This window comes from Eptesicus fuscus, chromosome 3 (genome assembly GCF_027574615.1).
Source record: "Eptesicus fuscus isolate TK198812 chromosome 3, DD_ASM_mEF_20220401, whole genome shotgun sequence".
In the NCBI taxonomy this organism is placed as follows: domain Eukaryota; kingdom Metazoa; phylum Chordata; class Mammalia; order Chiroptera; family Vespertilionidae; genus Eptesicus; species Eptesicus fuscus.
The window spans coordinates 74,659,514-74,679,173 of record NC_072475.1 but is presented as its reverse complement, the minus strand read 5'-3'; the positions used below and the strand labels follow the sequence as shown (position 1 = coordinate 74,679,173).

General features: G+C 35.2%; 1 pseudogene; it reads left to right on the top strand.

Annotated features, from left to right (window-relative positions):
* LOC103301566 (leucine zipper transcription factor-like protein 1) overlaps positions 1-19,660 on the top strand; it is an 84,134-nt pseudogene that overhangs the window by 31,549 nt on the left and 32,925 nt on the right.

Here is a 19,660-nt window from a genome sequence, read left to right as displayed (position 1 = left end):
AAAAAAAGAAAAGATAAATCAAAGTATTTGAATTCCTGATAAACTTTTCCTAAGCATCAAACTAAGAGTTAGGAGTTCTCTTACCATTGAAAATTAGACAAACACTAGTTTCAGAACCCAATAACTTATAATTAGTCAAAGATTTCTTGAGCCCGCATGATATGCCCCACATAATGCAAGGAACTAAGCATGGTAAGGACAATATGACACAGACGCTGCCATCAGGGAGCAGACACTTACCTATTCTCAATGAAGTGTAGCAATAAAGGAATAAAGGTAAGTGTCAGATGAGGAAATGGGACAAAAGAAGAGCAATTATTCTATTTTGGCGAATTTAAGGAACCCTTATATAGGAGAAGATATTGTAGCTGTGACTGCAGAAATTTGTAATGAGTTCAGGATGTCAGAAAAGAAAGTGTGGGAAGAGTAATTCTGACAGCTATCCTATAATGGACAAAGTCACAGAGGAAGCCAGAAGGACATTTTGTTTGAGGATACTCAAGTAATTCAAGATGGTTATCATGGAAGGAAGAGTGAAAGACAGAGAATGTATATAGAATGAAACATGAGGATTATCTCCAATAATATTATATGATCTGTGTTTTAGAGAGAACATTCTGGAAATTGCAGGGAGGAAGTACTGGAGAAAAGTAAGACTAGGAATAGGATAACAAATGATGATACTTGGGTAATGATACAAATGTGAGATGATGAGAGTAGTGACAATTATTAATGAGAATCATATACATAATAAGAGGAAGGACAAATACTAGGACATGCTAACCAAATTCCCCTTAATGCAAGCCTCCTTTTTGTTGATATTTCATACTTTTGGCTTATAGTATTCAGATGCAGCTAAATCTCACCTCCAGGTATATCCCAAGTGACAATCCCACATTAAAATCTATGTCTTCCATAGTCATGTCTTTAGGAACCTTAGTTACTCTTGTAAATTAATTTATTATAAACTTTAGTTATTCTATGTTTAATATCTCCCAAATGTACCTGCACTTCAACAAGAGTCTTAATGGATATGTAATGTCTTAACACTGGGGAATGATCCACTAATGATGAAATTGCAGGCTGTTCTTCCTATGCATATGGCCAGTTCCATTTCCTACACACATATTTCTTTCCCATCCAAAAAAAATGTAGTATAACTTGGTGCATAAAACACCTAATTATAAGCAAATTAAAATTTTCAATATGGAGGTCTTTTAAAATAAAATCCTTTGTTGACATAATTATACATATTTTACCAGCACCACACCTAGAAGAAATCCAGCATCACTACATGAGGATGAAAGAAGATGGCTTAAAATTGGAAGAAAAGAAAAAAAAATCTAAAAAAAATCCAAATTTATATTAAAAAAACTTTTAAAAAGAATATTAGGGTCTTTATATTCCAACTTTAAAAATTTCTAGATAAATCAACTGATGTCATTAAAAAAACCCACAAAGTAAAGGTCTCCAGGGTTAAGTAACTTATTCACATTGATGAAAAATCCAAGACAATAATTGAAGTCACATGAATTCAATATTTCAATTAGGTTTTTTCCCTAATACTTAATTCATAAAAAAATATCCATCACAATTCTATTACATTCCAGTGGAATGAGAACATATAATGATGACTTGATTGGGATTATAATAGCCAGGTTTTATAATTTCTTTTCATTCCATTTTAATAGAAGTTTTTATAAATTTTCACTGACTCATTGAACTCCAATTTCATGAAGCAAGAAAATGTATTTTATAGATTTCTTCCTAAATCATGGGTTTTTGGTGTTGTGTTTTTGTTTTTGTCAAAATTGTTCCCATGAAGTAGCTTGAACAAATCTTTCCATCACACATTTCTGACCACAGAAATGTTTCTTTCTTCAGTTCTTGGAATTAGCTCTTCAGAAAGAAGCCACTTTGAGGGCCTGGCTTCAAATTCTTTTTGGTAGAAGTGGAGTATAAATAGATTTAATTCAATAATACGAGATTTTTAGGCTTCTTCCTTCTTATCCCCAGCAATACTGGTTACTTAGAGACATGGAGACTAAATATCCAAAAGTTTTCAAGTTGCACACTCTCAAAGGACAAGTGAAGGAGGCGTGTGAGATGGGCCTGCAAGGAACTTTGTCCTCAGACCTCACACAGAAAAGGGTGGCAATAAATGAGAGGAGATGATGAGATGCATTCAAAGCCATTCTTCAGAGCCCATACACATATACAGCTATGATCAAAACCAAGGTGCTGACATCATAAACTACCTGGAACAAATATATAAAATATGGAAGAGATTTGTGATGAAGATAGGCAGAGGAGAGCAAAGAATAGTTAGAAAACAAACAAGAAAAAACAATGATGCATTAGCAAAAGATTCCTGGGTCACTCCAAATAGCATATTTAATCATTTATAAGAGTAATTAAAATACAAAATAAGAATAATTTAACTTTGTTTTTATAAAGTGTAAGTTGACATCTATTCTTAACAATTTAATGAGAGATAGAGTGAATTTTTAGATAAACATGTATGTCAGAAAATCTAATAATGAGTTTTGGGTTTGCTGAAATATGAGAGAGAGAGAAGGGGAGGGTAGAGCATTGCATAAATGAAAAAGGATCTAAAATGATACACTGATTCATTTTTAATTCAAAACAAGAGTACTAAATTAGTCACCAGTATATAATGCATATCTGTCGATTAGCATTGTCAAAAATATACATGTTTTGCTGTGATATGGGACTCAAATATTTTTAACTATTAATTACATTCTCAGGTGCTTTAATTCTAATTCTATTATATGGATTAATTTAATTAATATTATATAGAAGTTTTATTCAAATCTCTGGAACAACTTTAATACAAATATAAGATATGATAGGTATCCACTTTGAATTATAAAATAGGTTTAATGTAATGAAGTTGAGAATGCAATACAACTAAAGACTATCTGCAATTTTTAAAGAAAAGACTTGTGTAAATCTTTTCATGATTAACAGTCATGCTGGCTTCAAATGATCAAATAGCTTGTTATTGTTATCAACTACCAATAACAATAGATAGTTGTGTGTGTGTGTGTGTGTGTGTGTGTGTGTATGAAAAATAGATGGAAAACTTTAGATATTAATTATTTTGCCTATACTTCATCACAAGATAGGAATGCACAAAGAGGGTAAAACACATACATTTTACCATTTAAAAAGATTCAGAGAACATTTATATAAAATAGAATGGTAAAACTAATACGTTTGCTTCCTTTAATGTCTCACTACAAATTTCAATATCACTTTCCTTAAAAATAAACAAACACAGTGATTTCCTCAAGTGTGCTATTTCCCCATACTCTTAAAAAATTGGATGTTTATAAGGAGGTGTGATGTAGGCTTATGGCAGTGTGTCTGAGAGAGAGAGAGAGAAGGAGGGAGAGAGGGGGGAGGGGGGGAAGGGAGGAAGGGAGGGAGGGAGGGAGGGAAGGAGGGAAGGAAGGAAGGAAGGAAGGAAGGAAGGAAGGAAGGAAGGAAGGAAGGAAGGAAGGAAGGAAGGATCCATTGCCTCAAACTATCATAGGTTCTTTCTATTCTGTTCAGAATTTCCTCATAGCAATGCTACACATCCAGAAAAATCTATTAGGAGGGAAAATGTACTCCAATGCAAAACAATTTAAATTGTATTTAGAAGCAGTCTTTAAATAGTAAGTCAGGCAATTAAGATTTTATGAAAGGTGCTGCATATGAAACCTACAGAAAGTTTCAAATGTCTCAAAGAGCAACCAAAATCAACTCCTGAAGCAGAGGAAGAAGGTGAGGGAAACGCAGAGAAAAAGTAATAATAAATAAAGCCATATGAAATAAGGCATTAATCCTTTCTATTTTAATATCTCAGAATAGGATAAACACTACAAATGAAACACTTTAATTTTGACACATTGTCTTTTGCTTCAGTAAATGTACTTTCAAAATTGAATTATGTTTACATTATACTTGCTAAAGGTATTTTAGATTGTGTGACTAGAGTACATAAACCAGCCATGCTTAATGGACATTTTGTATATCACTCTATTTTTAAAAATCAAAAGATATCTGTTTTACGCATTCTGTGTGCTTTGCTCTTAGTTAACATGACATTAAAAGGTTTTGTGAATTTGACAAAATATCCTAGATATAATAGCAAATTTTCTCATGTAATTTTTAAAAGCTCCAAAATTATTGAAACACATTTAGAATTTTGATCAATTAAGAAGGGAAAATTACCTTGATGTTTATAGATTTCATAGAATAACATTGCTCTTTGAACAAATCAGATGTAATTATACCACAGTGCATCTTCATTAAGTTTAGTCATTATTCGGTATACACTGAATTAGAACTTTACTTCCATTCTTAGTTTTGAAAAGGAGTTTATCTGACATGATAATTTATCTTATTTAAAGTGCACAGTTCTATAACTAAAATGATAGATCTACTTTAGCAAATGAAGAGTCAATTAGTTATTAAATTACTATTAAAATCTGTATTTAAAATATGTACAATGCCAATTTTGTAACATGCAGAAAGCAGAAATGCTTTGAAAGCTAAAATGTGGAGTTTTATTAAAAATACAGTAAATATAGAAGGCCTTTCATTACCTTCCCTCATTCTTTTTTTCTAATCTCACCTCATTGTGCTACAGTCATATCAAATGATTAGTTAATTTCCAAATAAACAATTTATTTTAAAGTATGTTACTTCTGTTTGGAATGCCTTTGCCACTCATGGTTTAAGATTTTAAGCTATAAAAGGTAAATGTCTATGAAGGTTGTTGACTTAGGATAATATAATTATGGGTGATTTGTCTATTTTTTCCTGTTTTTCTTTATTACTATAATAGTGGTTTTGTAAATGAAAGAGAAAACTACATATAGGTATTCATATATATCTGTGTGTGTGTGTGTGTGTGTGTGTGTGTGTGTGTGTGTGTGTGTGTACTTTAACCCTTTATAAGTAGCTCCAAACGTAAGGCATAAAGTTAGTATTCAAGAAACAAAGTGATTTTCCTTCCTTGTTATAGCATATATGTAGCTCATTCTTTTTTTGTAAAGTATTATCACAAAACACATGCTTTTTGACACGAAAGCTTAAAATCACTTTCCTTTCTAAACCTGAGATAAAGCTGGGAAGGAGGTCACTCCTTACCACCACCCGCACGGGACTGCTGAAAGCACTTCCCTGTGTGTGAAATAAGCCCAGCAGGCAGGAAACATGATCCTGCACTCAGGGTGCACCCTTGGACATCTCTGACAAGTAGAAAGAAATTTAAATGCCAGCAGAGCTTGTTTCTACAAACTAGCTACATACAAACATTTCTGCTCAAGAACAAAACTACACCCCTCCTGAACTGTCTACTTGTGCCAGTTACAAAACTTCAATTTGTTCTTGAGAAAATGTTATCCCTGTAATTCTATCCAGTCAGTGCATCCTTAAACGCTCTGTTTTCTATGTGAGGGTTGTTAAAATTAAACCATCTCCCTTCCCAGAATATTTTTTGTAATCATTTCATGGATCAGAAAAAAAATTTTTTTTTTCTTAATTGTGCCATTTTTTTAGAGTTTACTGCCTCTCAGAAGTGGATACATTGCCCATTGACCCCCATCAGGCATAAATTTATTGCTTCTTACTTGTAGAGCGCAAACTTCTACTTCACATGTACTTTCTAAGTAAGTTATAATAATACCCACGGGGAGCTGCATAGTTTCAATTGTTAATAATAATATCCTGAGTGAGAAGGAATTTACTTTTTGAAGTTAGATTATTTATGTTCTCAGTTGCTATCCAAACATGTTTAGGGGTTGGTTTTGGGGGCATGTTTTATTTTTTTTCCTTGGGGAAAAAAGAACACATACTTGTTGAGCTTAAATTGTCCAAAATGTAGAGCTCAGCCATTTCAGAAGTCATGTTTAATACTCATAATTCACAGATAAAAAAAAAACATTTATCTATAAAACAAAGCAATCTTCTTACCAAAGCATGTCATCAGATATAACTTTGTTTATAATACAGTAATCTTTACCAAAACCACATTGGCTTCACTGTGAGTTATTATTCTGTTCACCTCTCCCTTCCCCCTGTTTTATAATTAGCACTTTAAAAAAATGTGCATAGCTTATAACTGATGTTCTCTGTTTGCTCTGCACTTTTTAACTAAAAAAGTAAACGCAGTTTCGGGAGCAGCTCCTCTCACCATTCTTCACCTCAGGCCAATGCCATGGAGGAGATAGCCACTCTGCCCCTGGGAAGCACCATGCTAAGGATGTGGCTAAAGGAGGGAATTTCAGTCTGCTGAATATCAGTGACTCATTCATTTGGTGACTGATTCTCTTTCACCTCTCGCACTGTGTTTTCTATAAAATAAGGAAGTCCTTGTGGCTTCACAGATCCAAATCTACAGTAACAAAGAGGGGCATTATGACCTGGTCGGACTGGTCCAGAAATAACTGAGAAGAGTCAAAGGAGTTGTCAAGTGTGCAAGAATGTGGCTGTAAGATTCATAAATTAACATAGTTTTTGGACTCCAGGTACAAAGTATTTCTTTAACCTGAAAAAGTGACACATGTGATGTCTGTCCAACAAGAAAGGGTGTTTGTTTATGTATTAAAGAGTGCATGGTTGTTGTTTTTTTATAAAATTAAATTTGGGCACAGCTGAACAGTGACAAAGAAAGATCAGGAATTACATAAGATGAGAAAAAGTCAGATAAAATAAATATAAAACATAATACTAACAAAAATATTAAAGAAATGGCGAAACCACATGATTTCCAACCAGAATGTGATATATTATGTCAACAGAATTACTAAAAGCATGTCCCAGCATTCCAATTAATTGGTGAAGCATTTAATATTTTAAAAACAAATAAATAAAATGTATTGTTCCACCATAGTTCATAATATAAAGTAAAGACACATCCTATATAATAAAAGGCTAATATGCAAATTGTCCCCCCAGGAGTTCAACCACGTGCTATGACATGTGTTGACCACCAGGGGGTGGTAAAAAAAGAAGGAAGGCCCCAGCAAGCAGCCAGAAGGCTCTGATCGGCCCTGATCACCGGCCAGGCCTATGGACCCTACCTTTGCACAAACTTCGTGCACTGGGGCCTCTAGTTTTTAAATAAACAATACAAGGCCTTTCATTACCTTCTCTCGCCTCATTGTATTATCCTAATATATAAAAACCCTGGGTTGTAACGACCAGTAATGACAGGAGGCTGACCAACCAGAAGTCAGTGCTGGCCCTGCCCCCAAGCAAATGGTAAGGGGCAATCAGGCAGGCAGGCAGAGGGGTTAGGGGTGATCAGGTAGGCAGACCAGCAGTTAGGGGTGATCAGGTAGGCAGGCAAGTGGTTAGGGAGATCAGGTAGGCAGACGGCCCTTCACTGGGCTAGACCCGCCCTCCCAGCAAGTGGTTAGGAGAAATCAGGCAGGCAAGCAGAATGGTTAGGGGTGATCAGGTAGGTAGGCGAGCAGTTAGGGGAGATCAGGTAGGCAGAAGGCCTCTTGCAGGGCTGGCCTCGCCCCCCAGCAAAGAAAGAGGGAGGCCCAGGCCATCCAAACCATTGAACCCCAGACTGTCACCTGCAGAGGGAGGCCACCGGTGGCAAGGAAGTGGGGAGCAGTGCTACACAGATGGCAAGCAGTGGCAGTGGTGGGGGTGGGGCCAGCTGCCTGCAACCTAGAGAAGGAAAGCCCCGATAGGCCCTGATCTGAGACCAGTTCTAGGGATCCTACCCAAGGGGTCCTAGACTGTAAGAGGGTGCAGGCTGGGCTTAGGGATCCCCCCAGTGCACGAATTTTCATGCACCGGGCCTCTAGTCTATAATAATAAAAGCATAGTATGCTAATTAGACCAGATGTCCTTCTGGATGACCTTCCAGATGAAGCCAGGGTTGCAAGGGATGAGGCAGCCACCGTGACTGCGAGGGTCAAAGCAAGTTGCCATGGCTGCGAGGGAAGCCCAGGTCCTGGGTGCCAGAGGGAAGCTTGTGCTGGTGGCCGGGGGAAGGAAGGCATACTCTTGCAAAAATTTGTGCATCAGGCTTCTAGTAGTCATACAAAATGATTAGTTACTCTATAAATAAACCATTTATTTCAAATTATGTTACTTCTGTTTGGAATGCCTTTGCCACTCACTCCTCACATTTTTTCTTTTATTTCCCTGTCCAATATACTTCTGATTAATATGAATGCTATTCAACTATTCCTTCCAGTGCAAATTCCTTCTTATAAACTCCTGTAATGTATCCTACTTACCTTTATTACAGCATGTGTCTCATTGTCAAATAACTGTTGACCTGTCTGTGGCATTGCCTAACCTGAGTAAGAAAGGAGTTACATTTTGTTTATTTTAGTATTTGTAACACTCCACACATATTGAAAAAAAAAATTTTGTCTATGTTATAAAAATGATTGAACAATATTTGTTTCAATACTTTTCTCATAGGTTTGTCAGTAAGAACTATTTTGAATATGCTATTTTATATTCAAAAGCTCATCTTAAAGATATCTTCTGATTAAAACTTACAATTATCCTACCAAGAGTATTTCTTAGCAGCAACTCATGTTTTTGATGTAATTGTCAAGCCAAAAATTATTAATGTATATATTTCTATTAGTAATCAAAGCAAATTATGTAGAAAACATTACTGTATATATCACTTAGTAGTTTTTAAATTAGATATTATAGAGAGACTAGGAGTGCTTAGAAGTCATCAATAAATCACTTATGAAATGATAATACATTAGAAATATTGCTGTCACAATTGACTCAACAGTGCATATTTTCATAACACTTTGTCTTATATAATAATTACTTTTTATCAGATGAAAATACACAGATTTATAAACTTATGTTTACACAAAACCTACACACAAATGTTCGTATCAGCTTTGTTCATAATTTCCTAATTTCCTAAAGTGGAAGCAATGCAGATGTCTTTCAAAAAGTTAATGGATAGACAAACTGTGGTACATTTATACAATGAGATACTGTTCCACAATAGAAAGCAAACCATCCAGTCACACTTTTGTCGATACATTTAAAAAACATCTGGCTAAAATAAAGAAGCCAGTCTGAAAAGCCTACATAATATCTGAATCTACTTATGATATATGATAACCTGAAAAAGGCACAATCATACAGACTGTAAACAGAGCAGTGGTTTTTCAGAATTCTGGGGCAGGGAGAGAGGGGGCACATTGATGGGTTTTTTTACTGTTCTGTGTCTATTCTGAATGGCACTACAATGCTAGATATATGACACTAAGCTCTTGTCAAGACTTTAAAAAACAAAGTGTAAATTTTAATGTATGCAAATGTTTAAAAAAATTGTATGGAAGCTTGGGAAACTCTGTAGGATGGCATGCAGAATGTGACAAAAGAATTCAACTGTACTACATATGTATGAAATGACTTCACTGGAGGGGATGGAGAAAAGGTGTTGACCTCAGTAACTCTGGAAATGAGTGAAATCTGTAAGATTAAAGGCAAAAGAAAAAACACAAATGTGTGCACTCTAATAGTTTAACAATTTTAAAAACAACTATACTCATATACTGGAATTGAATCATTAAGTAAATGAATAGCCAATAATGGGAGCCAGGTTTCTCACTGCTGGAGTAGGAGGTTATAGATAAGCAAGAGGATAGAATGAGCCATGTGGCAATGGAAGAGATTTGGAATTATCAGTATAAATTCATGCTTAGCTTAATACAGATATGGATAGTTACATCCCAAAATATTTATAGAAATGTGCATTAAATATATGAATTCGTATATATGTACTTTTTCTGTTCAGTTGAGAAGGCCAAGAATTAATGACACCCCAGGAACAATGAGTATACCCAGAGATCAGATCTTGGTTTCTAATACCATTCTCCAATTAAATAAAATAGTGCTCCCTAGAGAAATGACTGATTTTAGAATTGGGGCAGGCAATATACAGATGAACCTAGAGCATTGTATAGTTCCAGAAAATAAGGAAGTGCTCAGAAAACAAAATCTGCAATGCAGGTAAAAATAAGCCAACTAAAAAAACTCCAAATACTAAAGCTGGAACATTTGAGCAACAAAATGAGGTAATATTAGATTCTAACCTAAAGTATAAAATAAATTTTCATGAGTCACCACTACTAATAAACATAAGTGATTAAAAAGATAAATAAATAACGGGATAGAATAAACAAATTTCTTGAGCAGAAAAATTCCAAAAATATTATTGCATACTTTGCCCCTAAGGGCGTAGAATGGAAGTTGTCATTCCCTAAATATGATCTGCACACAGTGACTTCCTTCCAAAAAGTACAGTGAGAAGAGTTGGTGGGGGGGGGGAGGGGACTTTATATCCAGGTAGTCAAAGTTAAAACCCATAGATATGTCATATTGGTAGTATATTCCCTTAATACAATGTGATCAGAATGTACCTCTGTGATTTTTCTCCCCAAAACATTTAATTCCAGTACAATCTTGAGGAAAAAATAAGACAAATTCCAATTGAGGGATATTTTGCAAAATAACTGACCAGGACTCCTCAAAAATAAGGTCATCAAAAATAAAGTCTGAGAAAATGTCACAGCCAAAAAAAGTCTGAAGAGATGTGACATGATGACTAAATGTAACACAGTATTTAAGATAGGCTTCTGGAACAGATATAGGACACTAGGCAAAAACAAGAAAAACCTGAATAAAGCATGGCCTTTAGTTTATAATAATGTATCAATATTGCTAAAATAATATTCCAAAGAATCTTTTCTTGTTAACCTTTCATTTGCTCTCTCTCTCTCTCTCTCTCTCTCTCTCTCTCTCACACACACACACACACACAGAACACACACACACACACACACACACACACACACACACAAAGAGCGTACACTCAATAGTGACTCACATAGTGCACCAAAGCTGACACACTATGGCCTGATAAGCATTTACCTTCAGTAACGCTATAGTTATTTCTTTTCAAAGAAAACATACCAAGAATAAGTGTGCATGTTTATTTAACATCTGTTCCATGATAAAGATCACCTCTAAAAAAAAACAAAATTGTTTTTTTGTGCATATAATTTTTATGAGTCTTTTTAAGTTATTGGGACTGTTATAATTAAAATTTTTATAGCAATCAGAAAAAATGATTTCATAATGTTCTCATACTTTACAGAAGTACATTTGAATATTAATTATACTATTCTTATCTTCTCAAATTTAAATTGCATAATTTAGAAGTTATTTTTAAAATAACATCTCTCATGTATTTATTGTTCCATTTACCTTTACAATTAACAAAAGGAATTTGGAAGACTTTTGTATAACTGGCAAATTAAAATATATATTTTTGATATTTTGCTCATTTTTAATGGATAAGTTTTGAAAGTATTTTCATAATAGGATATATACAAGGATAATGTCATCATCTTAAAAATTCTGTGAAGTATTTATTATAACATTTCTCATATAAAAACACCCTTGGTCATGTTGGAAGGTATTTTAAAAATGTGTTTCACTTTCTTGATACACTGAGAGAAAACATGACATCTTTGGTTTGTTTTTTGATTAGAGGAAGGAATTGCAGATCATCAATGGTACTCATTTAAGTTATCAAAATTTTAAGAGCAAATTAATGTTGCTGATTTAGTTGATATTTGTATACTAATATTTAATATTTATGCCCAGATAATTAAAATAGAAGAATACTTTGAAAAAGCCATGATGTAAATGAGAAGTTTAAATGACTTTTCAAATCTTTCACAGGTAGGAGTAATGGAGCCAGGAGTGTCATTCTTTTCCTTATGATTTCAAATTTAAAATTGTCATGTAGTAATAACTTATTGTTATCAATATGAAGTATTATATATGGCTAAATGAATCATTACTGTTATATATGGAATTATGGAGTCACTCAAAATTTTGCTTTGGGATCCAGGGTCAGTAGTTACTCCAGAAGCTCAATGGGCAGGCACTATGATAAGAAAACCAGTGACCAACTAATTATGTCTAAAATACAGAATAATTATTTAAGCAAGTGTATAAATATACAAAGCAAAAATGACAAAACCTCACTCTGAATTTGACTTGGTATAGAGAGATGAAGATAATATTCATTTCATAAATTATTTTTTATTTTCTCTCAACAAAGTCATTGAAATTGGGAAAATTTCTTCATTTTTTCTGTTTCCTTTTCATTTGACATATTCAAAAATACATTGTAGTGACTTTATTAATAAGCATTATTTTATAAATATTCTGGATATACAAGCTGCATTTGTAAATACAAAACTAATAAAAATCATAATAACATCATTGAAAGGTGATATTAAAAAGTATTTCAGCATATGACATTTCAAATTGTGTCCTGATAAAAAATTCTGAAAATCTGACATCAGCTCCCCTGAGTGATTTAATTATAAAACTCCAAAATTAGTAATATCATCACTGCCTTTTTGTAATACCTGTTAGACTCTTTATATAACATTAAAGCATAACATCAGATGAAAAAAAAAGTATACTGGCAACAGACTGAGGGCTGCCAGAGGGGACGGGGTTTGGGGACTTGGTGACAAAGGTGAAGGAATTGAGCAGTACAGATTGATAGTTACAAATTAGTGATGGGGATGTAAAGTATAGCATAGGAAATGTAGTCAATAATATTGTAATAATTATGAATGGTGCCAGTTGTGTACTGAAAATATCAAGGGAACACATTGTAAAATATATAATGCTATACACCCAAAACTAATAAAAATAATATTAAATGTAAATTCTAATTGAAATTTTTTTTAATTAAAAAATGTAAAAATATATTACCTGGCACTTTAATCCTATCTCATTTGTGGAATGTGGTTGTAGACAGAGGTTATTATGAAAAGTTGGGGAAAATAAGAAATAAATTTAGGTATATTGTACTTGATTTGCACTTGGAAAAAATCCAGAAGATATTAGAGATGGGTAATTGGGAGGCACAAGCATAGTGGAGACTGAATGAATGAAAAGTCTTTCTACTTCAGGTGTGAAGAAAGACTATTATCTGGGTCAAATTATATTTGGGTTGTTTTATGCTTTTGGGAATCTATACTGCTATGCCTGACCTATTGAGTCAGTGTCCCAATAGAGATTTTTTAAAAAATATCTCCCAACAGAATCAAAATTAACACTAAAAAAGAACCAATTTGGGTTGGAGTTGGAGAAGGGATAAAGAGGTGGTGCACAGAGGATTTTTAGGAAAGTGGAAATATCCTGAGTGATACAATAATGATGGCTACAAGTCATTATACATTTGTCCAAACTCATACAATGTAAAACACCAAGCATAAACTTTAATGTAAACTATGAACATTGGATGATTATGATGTGTCAATGTAGACTTATCAATTGTAATAGATGTACCATTTTTGTGGGGGATGTTAATAATAGGGGAGACTATGCATGTGTGGGGCAGGGGCTAAATGAAAAAAATCTCTTTCCCTCTAGTTTACTATAAACCTTGCACTGCTTTGCAAAATAAAATCTCAATATTGTTAGAGGTTAAAAACAAAAACAAAAACCAATCTACTCAGAATTCTTTTAAATGGGAATAAACCAATGAAAGAGTTTTCCTCATCCAGCTTTGTGAGCAGTCTCTCTCTGTCTACTCTAGTTTGGACTCCAATGTGCAAGATTCAATTAACCCCCAGAGGCAAGTAGGATCTATTGCAGAGGCACCAATAAATTAAGCACTTCTACCTGACTTTACTTGTTTCTTATCATGATAACAAATCTAAAATTATTACTCTTGAGGCAGAATAACTTCTCACAAAAACTTTTACACATGTTAGTTTTAGAGCATGCCATTCCATCCATATTTCACAGAATTAACTTTGCCATATGCCTAATTTCCTTTAATTTCTGAAACTGAAGAATAACTTTTGGAGGCCAATAGGGAAGTCCATGCTAAATACTTCAAACACATAAAGGGTGAAAATGTTTTATACTTCATTTAACTATTTTACTATTTGTACTATAATGTGTTAATGATATAGAAAAACAAACAATATGAACTCTCAAAAGTTCCTTTTTTTAATTAAATCTTTTAAACTCCTCCACAAATTCCTTTTTTTTCTTATTATAAATACCAAAAATAGCAGCCACATTGTTCTTAAGCAAATGCTCAGTTTAAGGACTGCTTCCAATTATTTCCCTTTAAACTTCTGACCTGGTGAAAGAAGCAGGGCCTCTTTCCAACAGGATAGTTTACTTTTTTTGTGATTCTTAGATGGGGGAGCACTGGGAACAGGAATAAAAGTAGGCTTCATCTCATTTGTCTCTATCTATGGGCACGAGGCCAGAAAGTCAGCATGCCTCCAACTTAAAAAGAGCTGAGAGTGTTATAAAACATGTTTCCACCTTTCTGCCCTTTGGGGGTTAAATACAGGGTGGATTGTCTGCTTTGGCAGCTCCTAAAATTGGTCACAAAAAGATACAGGAAGTCTCATAAAATTCTCACTTTCTAGAATGACATTCGTAGCTATGGGACTGAAAACTGCACCATAGAAAGAGGCAAGATGTAATAGCTTGAAATGCCAAAATTTCATGAAAATATTGTTTCTTGGAAAACTAAGGGGATTACACAGATATTCACAATTTTAAGCTTACCCAAAAGCATACTATAAGGGCTGTGGCCACCCCTCCCCCACACAGCTAGCTTCCAAAATGAACTTTTCACCAGCCCTAATGACCGATTCAAGTATGACTCAAACAGAATTCCATTTGCTTGGTTTTGTTTCACCAAAAGCAAATTGACATTTGCACATGTGAATAAATTATAAGAGCCCCCAGTCCACAAGAATTCATTGATGCCTACAGAAAATTCAGGTTTGTTACACAGGCATGCTTCATTTTATTGCGCTTTGCTTTATTGTGCTTTGTAGACACTGTGTTTTATACAAATTAAAGGTTTGAGACAACCCTTGTTGAGCAAGTCCATCAGCATCATTTTCCCAACAGCATGTTCTCACTTCATTCTGTGTGTCATTCTAGTAATTCTCTCAATTTAAATTTTTAAAAATATTATTTGTTTTTAAAATTATTATTTGTTTCTATTGTTATTATTATTTCATTATTATTTGTTATGGTTATCTGTTATAAGTGATCTTTGATGTTACTATTGTAATTGTGTTGAGTTTCCAAGAGCCTTGACTCTATAGGAGGGTGAAAGCAATGGAAAAACGTTGTATGTATTCTGACTGCTCTACTAACCTGCTGTTCCCCAATCTCTCTTCCACTCTTCAGGCCTCTTTATTCCCTGAGACACAACAATATTGAAATTAGACAAATTAATAACTATACAATGGCCTCTAAGTGTTTAACTGAAAAGAAGTATTGCATGTCTCTCAATTTAAATCAATCATTAAAAATTATTAAGCTTAGAGTGTAGAGAATGTTGAAAGCTGAGATAGGTTAAAAGCTAGATCTCTTATGCTAAACAGTTATCCAAGTTCTGAAAGCAAAGAAAAATTCCTTAGGAAAATTAAAAGTGCTACTCCAGTGAACACAGAAATAAGAAAGCAAAACAACCTTATTGATTATATGGAGAAAATTTTAGTGTTCTGGAGAGATCAAACCAGCCATAACATTTTCTTATGCCAAAGGATAATCCAGAGAAAGGTCCTAACTCTCTTTAATTCTTTGGAGGCTGAAAGGTAATAAATCTGCAAAAGAAAGAGAGAGGTTCAAAGCTAGTGGAAGTTGATTCATGAGGTAGAAGGAAAAAAGCCATGCCTATAACATGAAAGTACAAGGTATTGCAAGTACTGAGGAAGAAGCTGCAACAAGTTATCCAGAAGATCTAGCTAAGATACTTATTGAAAGTGGTGACACTAAACAACAAATTGTCAGTGTATATGAAACAGCCTTATATTGGCGATACCATTTAAGACTTTTTCATAGCTAGGAAGGAGAAGTCAATATCTGGCTTCAAAGTTTCAAAGGACAGGCTGACTCTTTGGTAGGGGCTGATGTAGCTGGTGACTTTAAGTTGAAGCCCATACTCATTTATAATTCTGAAAAGCTTAGGACCCTTAAGAATTTTAGTAAACTGCTCTGATTTGTGCTCTATGAATGGAACAACACAACCTGAATGACAGCATATCTGTTTACAACATAGTTTTCTAAATAATGTAAGCCCACTGCTGAGACCTACTGCTCAGAATAAAAGATTTCTTTCAAAATATTACTGTTCATTGAAAATGGCCGAAACCGGTTTGGCTCAGTGGATAGAGCGTCGGCCTGTGGACTGAAAGGTCCCAGGTTCGATTCCGGTGAAGGGCATGTACCTTGGTTGCGGGCACATCCCCAGTAGGGGGCGTGCAGGAGGCAGCTGATCGATGTTTCTAACTCTTTCCCTCTCCCTTCCTCTCTGTAGAAAATCAATAAAATAAAAAAAAAAAAAAAAAAAAAAAAAAAAAGAAAATGCACCTGAAAACCCAAGAGCTCTTCTGGATATGTACATCAAAATTAATGTTGTTTTTATGCCTACTAACACACATCAATTCTGCAGCCCATAGTCTAGGAGTAATTTTGATTTTCAATTCATATTATTTAAGAAATACATTTTGTAAGGCTATGGCTGCCACAGATATTGAGTCCTCTGATGGATCTGGACAAAGTATATTTAAAACCTTCTGGAAATGATTCACCATTCTAAATACCATCAAGAATGTTTGTGATTCATGGGAAGAGTCAAAATGTTAATATTCAATGAAGTTTAAAAGAAGTTGATGCCAACTCTCATGGATGACTTTGAGGGTTCAAGACTTCAGTGGAGGAAGTAATTGCAGATGTGGTGGAAAGAGCAAGAGAACTAAAATTAGATGTGGAGCCTAAAGATGTGACTGAATTGGTTCCACCTACACTAATAAAAGAGAAACATGCTAATTGACTGTAACTTTGCCTTGCTGGAGAGAAACCTGATTACCAAGGATGAAATGTGAAAACTGCATAGAGACTAGTTGGGTGGAGGCATGAAAAGGCTGGCCATGCTCCCCCAGACAGCAGCTGGAGTTCTGGAGGGATATCTCAGCTATGGCAGGAGGCTGGGGGGGAAGGAATTTTACACTGAGAACTCTGGGGTCTAAACACAAAGTTGGGCTCCCAGCCAACAGCACCTAAACTGAAAAAGTTGCTCAGAGAACATCTGGCTGTGAAAAGCAGCAAGGTTGCAGTCTTCCAAGGAGAGATGGCTGGAAATGCAAACACCTTCTTAAAGGGCCAAATCACAAAATTTTATCTGCAGCCACTCACTTTGGGCTCCAGCAGAGGGAGGGCAGAGTGGACTGGAGCTGTGTGAGGAGAGTCCAGGGTTGGGGGATCTTTGGTGAGAGCACAGAAGGCAGACACCTCAATTTCCCATGCTGAGTCATTCCCTCATACAGCAGAGGACATCTTTCTCCTGCAGACCTTTACCATTCGGGTATCTTTCGCCTGGGGGGTCTGAGGGAACAATTTCCACACCCTGTTAGAAAACCTCTTGCCTTACCCTGTAACCCATAGCCTGAGGCTAATCAATCCAACAATAGTCAGACTACAGGCAAAGGTGGGTCTCTGGAGGCTTTGAGTCTTTGTTTGATCAAATTTGGAGCTTGGAGCTAGGAAAAGCAGACCCTGGTGCACATCTTGGTCCTTCCCAAAGGCACCCAGCCCAAGCAGAGGGAGCCACAAGCTGTGGCTTGCTAATAGCTACAAACAGATACTCAGGGCCAGTCACAAGCAGAGTCTGATACTGCCCAGTACTAGAGATTGGGAATTATAGCTGATATACCTAATATATAGACACAAACCCAAACAGGTAGCCAATATTGGGAAACAAAAAAACAAGCCCCAAATGAAAGAACAAGAGAATTCTCTAGAATAAGAGCTAAATGAAATGTAGATAAGAAATTTATCAGACATAGAGTTCAGAATAATGATGGCAAGCATGCTCAACAACATGAGAAAAGACATAGTAACAATGAAGAATGACATAGCACTAATAAAGAGCACCGTGGAAGGAATATACAGCAGGTTAGGGGAAGCCAAGAATTGGACCACTGAATCAGAAGATAGGGTATAAACAGATAACCCAATCAGAGAACCAAAAAGAAAAAAACAAAACAATTTAAAAACAGGAGGACAGCTAAAGGGAGCTGTATGTCAACATGAAACATGACAATATTCACATATTATGATTGCCAGATGGGAAGAACCTGAGCAAGGGATAGAGAACATGTTGAAGAAATAAGGACATAAAATTTCCCTGACTTGGTCAAGGAAAAAGTCACACAAGTTTAGGAGACACAGAGAGTCCCAAACAAGAAGAACTAAAATAGGACCATGCCCAGACACATTATAATTAAAATGTCAAAAAATTAAAGACAAAGAGAGAATCTTAAAGGCAGCAAGAGAAAAGCAATTTGTTACCTACAAAGGAGCTCCAGCTGGTTTCTCATCAGAAACTCTAAGGTTAGAAGGGAATGGCATGAAGTATCCAAGGTAATGAAAAGCAAGGATCTGAGACCAAGATTACTAAATATAGCAAGGTTATCATTCAAAATACATGGTGAAATAAAGAGCTTCTGAGACCAAAAAAAAAAAAAGGCTAAAGGATTTTATCAGCACCAAACCAGCACTGCAATAAATGCTAAAGAGACTGCTGTAATGAGAAGAAACTGAAAGAGAAACATAGGCATAAAGAATTAAAATGGCAATCAACAAGTACCTATCGATAATAACCTTAAAAGTAAATGGATTAAATGCTCCAATCAAAAGACATAGGGTAACTGAATGGATACAAAAACATGACCAAATATATTCTGTCTACAAGAGACCCTCTTAGAACAAGACTCACACAGGATGAGAGTGAAGGAATGGATAAAATATTTCTATGCAAACGAAACAAAAACCACACCCTGCAGTAGCAATAGTCATATCTGATAAAATAGACTTCAAATGGAAGGCCAACACAAGAGACAATAAAGGTCACTTCATAATACTAAAGGGATCGATCCAACAAGAGGTTATAACTCAGGTAAACATATATGCACCCAATATAGGATCACCTAAATATATATAAAACTTCTGGAGGACTTTATGGGAGAGACCAACAACAATATACCCATATTAGGGGGCTGTAAACCCTACTGACTTCACTGGATACAACTTCCAGGCAAAAAAGTAACAAGAAAAGAGTGACTTTAAATGACACACTGGATGAGATGGACGTAATTGATATTTATAGAACATTTCACCCGAAAGTTGCAGAATATACATTCTTCTCAAGAGTACATAGGTCATTCTCAAAGATAAACCACATGTTAGTACACAAAACAAGTCTCTACAAATTCAAGAAGATTGAAATCATTTCAAATATCTTCTCATATCACAATGGAATGAAATTAGAAATTAACTACAGTAAAAACAGTAAAAAATATTCAAACACAAGGAGGCTCAATAGCATGTTATTAAAAAACTAGGGGCCCAGTGCACGAATATGTGTACCTTGAAAGGAACTGTGGGCAATGATGCTGCGGTGTGCACAGGGGCGGGTCTTGGCCCATCCTCTATGCCCCCACCTGGCCTCTTCCGCTGTGGTCCCTGGTCCCCTGTCTGCCAGCAGCCCCACTCCCTCCGC